The sequence below is a fragment of the Colobus angolensis genome, unplaced genomic scaffold (assembly GCF_000951035.1).
Source record: "Colobus angolensis palliatus isolate OR3802 unplaced genomic scaffold, Cang.pa_1.0 Scaffold98, whole genome shotgun sequence".
Classification (NCBI taxonomy): domain Eukaryota; kingdom Metazoa; phylum Chordata; class Mammalia; order Primates; family Cercopithecidae; genus Colobus; species Colobus angolensis.
Genome location: NW_012123820.1, coordinates 2,233,930 through 2,238,691, shown reverse-complemented (window position 1 = coordinate 2,238,691; position 4,762 = coordinate 2,233,930). Strand labels below are relative to the sequence as shown.

Genomic DNA, 4,762 nt, shown 5'->3' with positions numbered 1-4,762 from the left:
AACTCCTGACCTCGTGATCCACCTGCCTCAGCCTCCCAAAGTGCTGGGATTACAAGCCTGAGCCACTACGCCCAGGCAGATATGTTAAACTTTGTTTTGTATAGTTAAAAATTCTTGAGTATGTTAATTCCAGGAAGATTTCAATTAAAAATTTCTAAAATCAATAGATCTGGAAACTTAAAAAGATAAACTTTAGTTATCTGAAAAATGTGATTTATTTAGATCACCTCACTCCCCAGAGACACCTGAACAATGAGATGGTGTGCTGTGCATTAATTAAACTTCTTTTTGTTTTTCAATGTATATTTTAGAATCAGGGTGTACATGTGCAAGATCATTACAGAGGTATATTGTGTGATGCTGAGGTTTGGGATATGACTAAACTTGTCACCCTGTTATTGAGCATAGTACCCAATAGGTAGTTTTTCAGCCCTTATCTCCCTTTCTCTCCCCTTTTATATTCCTCAGTGTCTATTATTCCCATCTTTATGTTCATGTTTACCCAGTGTTTAGCTCCCACTTATAAGTGAGAACACGTGGTATTTGGTTTTCTTTTTCTGCATTAGTTTGCTTAGGATAATGGCCTCTAGCTGCATCCATGTTGCTGCAGAGGACACAATTTCATTCTTTTTTATGGCTGTGTAGTATTCCATGGTATGTGTGTGCCACATTTTCTTTATCCAGTTCACTGTTCATGGACACCTGGGTTGATTCCGTGTCTTCGCTATTGGAAATAACACTGTAATGAACATACGTGTAGATGCGTGTGTCCTTTTGGTAGAACAACTGATTTTTCTTTGAGTATATACCCAGTAGTAGGATTGCTGGGTTGAATGATAGTTGAAATCTTAGTTTTTAAAGAAATCTCCAAACTGCTTTCCATAGTGGCTAGATGAATTTACATTCCCACCAACAGTGTGTAAGTGTCCCTGTCTCTCCACAGCCTGGCCAATTTTTTTTTTTTTTTTTTTTTTTTTTTACTTTTTAACAAAATCCATTCTTACAGGTGTGAGATGGTATCTCACTGTGGTTTTGATTTGCATTTCTCTGGTGATTTGTGATGTGGACCATTTTTTTTCATATTTGTTGGCAGCATGTATGTCTTCTTCTAAGAAGTATTTGTGTTCTTTGCTCACTTTTTCATGGGGTTGTCTTTTGCCTGCTAATTTATTTAAGTTCCTTATCGATTCTGGGTACTAGACCTTTGTCAGAGGAATGGTTTGTGAATATTTTCTCCCATTCTATAGGTTGTCTGTAAATAAACTTGCTTTTAAATTATACAGACATAGGGCTCCGTTTATGTCAAGAAATAGGATATCCTGTATTCAATGATTTGGATGAAGTATGTATAACTCATGCACATTAAAAATATGTCTATTCCCTTGAGTCAACTTAAAATCTTCACTTGAAGTTGTAATTTTAGAATATTTTCTTTTCATTTGTATCCATCCAGCTGTACCTAAAACTTTCTCACCAGCAAAACAGGGAAAAGTGTAGGAACTCAGTGGGAAATTATGAAAGGGGGAATGAGATTGAGGGGACAGATTTCTTGCCGAATCTGGGTTTTCATGTCATGGTCTAAAACATACTCAGAGTGTGTTCTGTGCACCATTATTATCAACATCACCTGGAGTTTGTTAGAAATGCAGAATCCCAGGCCCCACCTGAGACCCACTGAATTAAAATCTGCATTTTTACAAGATCTCCCGGTGATTTATATTCACAATCAAATTTGAGAAGCACTGCTCTGAAGAGTATACCTATGTAATTTTTCCTGGGATAGGCATATCTTTTTTCATGTGTATTTTTTTGTTTTTCAGAGACATGTCTGAAGTTATGCTAAACATGAGAATGATTACGTTGTTTGGCAGGGTTTGCTAAAGCTGTAGAAAATGTGTAAAGATATAAATATCTAAATATCAACATAAACACAGTGAGGTTTAAGTCAAACATCTACTCTCTGGTCTTTAACTGCTAGTATGACATGGTATGAAAGGAAAACATTAAGCATTTGAAAATCATGAACCTCCCCATACTCCTCTTGTCTTCGCTGTAATCCCTTCCTTGTCTTCATCCTTAGAAGAAGGAATTAAGTCTTCAGAAAGAGGTAGGCATTAGATTTAAAGGTTGTAAAAGTTATTTCCATCTATGTCACACTCGGGAGAGTCATACTCAGTCCTCTTTGTGGGTGGAGCTCTCTTGAAGCCCCTTTGCTTGGTATGTGGGTTCCCTCCCAACAGTTGTACTCCCAGGTACAAGGTATCATTTACCAGCCCCCACTGCTTACCTAATTCCCTGTCCTTATCTAATTGTTTCTCTGTCTTCTACCTAATTGCTTCTATCTACCTGTTTCTTAACCTTTTCAACAGATGTAATAGAGTTTAAAATAAATATATTTGTATTTTTATTATTATTGGTTGATAACATATTGTTTTCACAATTCCATAATTATCTATGAATTGGTAGAGGGCTAGAGGATACTGTCACAAAAGATGTTTCTCTAGAAGGAAGATAGAGACTAGAGGAAAGATAGCAGGCATGTGTATTTGTTCATATGTTTCATTTCATCCTCAAACTTCTTTATCAAACTAAATCAAGTAATCAAGGTCAGAATAGGTAGTTTCAGTAATTTGTAAGGAGATTGACCTTCAAGGTCTTTGCTTATTAACTCCCACAGGAATAACCAAAGTTACGTAATATTTGACTATCTGAAAACCAGTATTACAGGGCACACATTTTAATGAAAAGTATTTAGGTAGATTTTTTTTTTCTTTTTTTTTTGGCCTCGTGAGTAAAAGATGCAGTCTTTATATTTGCTGAAAGTCTGATGTGTTTTTAGGGAAAACTGGGTCCTTGTAAAAATCAAATAGGCAAAAAGAGAAGTGGAGAGGTAATGCCGGGTGGTGGTGCCAAGGTTGTCTGGCGATTTATCTTACCGTTGTTTGTTCCTAAAGTTTTGTTTTCTCTCTTTCCTCCTGTCTTGTGAACTAGGCAAGGTGGGGGAGGAGGGCAGCAGGAGTAGTAGAGGTCTCCTTCCTTATCCCCCACTTTGAGAATTTTCACTAATTAGTGGGAGGGTTCACTTTTATTTTTACTTTTTGAGTCTTTTTTATGTCATTTATCAAATCTACATTTACTTTCAGCCCAGCTGATGCTAAGAATCTCAGAAATATTTTCCTCGTTTCTAAGTCTGACCTCACCTCACTGTCTGCCACTATGTTTTCTGAAGCTTTATATATCCTTATAATAAAATGGAAATATTAATCATCAGCTTTGGGGAGTAGGGAGAGAAGGAGAAATAAAAAGTGGGGAGAAACATTAAATGAAATTTGGGTTTGAACAGGAGCAATTATGAAAAATGTATTACTAAACTTTTCCAAAATGGATCAGAATTGAGCTGGTGTTTCGCAGAATTCAAATCCTAGTTCTTCAGTTGGCAAAGAGGGTAAAATTCATTTAGCACAGTCACTTTTAATCCCCTCACTCTCGCTGCCATTTTAAGCCTGAATGCGGGCCACCCGTGAAAGGAAAACTGCTCCCTCTTGAGGCAGCCCATGAATTTGCACAACACTATTAAAAAATACATAGATCTTCATATTAAATCCAAATCCATGTCTCATGGATTCTTTCATTCTACTATGCTAGGCACCAGTGTTCTAGGACCAGCAAATCAGACATGGTCTGAGAACTTACAGTCTAGGGTGGTGCTATGGTCTGAATGTTTGTGTCTCCCCTACAAATTCAAATGTTGAAAATCTGACCCCCAGGATGATGGTATTAGCAACTGGGACTTTAACGGGGTGATGAGGTCATGAGAGCAGAGCCTTCATGACTGGCATTAGTGTATTTATAAAGGAGGTCCAAGAGAGACCCCTCACCCCCTTCTCCATGCAATGTTCAAGTGAGAGACAGCCATCTAAGAACCAGGAAGCAAGCCCTCACCAGACTCAGAATCTGGCAGTGCCTTGATCTCGGACTTCCCAGTCTCCAGAACTGAGAAATAAGCGTGTTATTTATAAGCCACTTAGTCTATAGTATTTTGTTATAAGCAACCAAATGGACTAAGACACAAGCTAACACAATTTGACAATTAGAAATAGGATTAGTGCCCAACAGAGAAGAATGAAAACTGCAGAAGCCAGTGGCCAGGAGCCCACAGTCTGTAGGCCAGGGAAGGCCTCCCCGAGGAAGTGATGTTTCCTAAGGGATGGGGAGGGGTTAGCTGGGTTTACTGAGTTCTTCCTGTTTGGGGCCAAGGAGGGGAGGCCTAAAGCTTTTCTAAATGGCCGCCCCCCAGGTATTTGAAGACAGGATTATGTCTGTCTTCAGTCTTTGTTTAATCTTGACTAATGTTTCCAAGTTCAAGAATAGCAATTATTCTTCATTTGACATGGTATTAAATATATTTACCATCCTAGCATTATATTTTAAAGTGTATTACCTAGAAACAAAATATGCCAGATGAAACCTGAACAGCCTTGACTGAAATGGGATCCTCATCTTTCTTTCGAGTTGTTGGAATCTTACTGGTACACCTAATAATATGTGAACTCTCAGTAAACACATTATTGACCCTCAGTGTCCTCATTACCAGTTAAAGTTTTTAACAAAAACATTAATATGTGTTCTTGTAAAGCCATACCTCTCTTTGTTATTTTTTCCAGTAAGTGGTTTTGAGCCCTAGTGTAAAATCATACATTTAACCCTAGTAAAGTTTGTCACCTTATTAGGCCTCATTCTCTCAGGTTGTAATGACCTTTTT

At 37.8% G+C, this 4,762-nt stretch overlaps 1 protein-coding gene across 2 annotated transcripts in view; it reads left to right on the top strand.

Moving 5' to 3' along the window:
• The window catches only part of MORC1 (MORC family CW-type zinc finger 1), a 173,583-nt gene that overhangs the window by 67,758 nt on the left and 101,063 nt on the right, over positions 1 to 4,762 (top strand). The gene's annotated exons all lie outside the window — the stretch shown is intronic.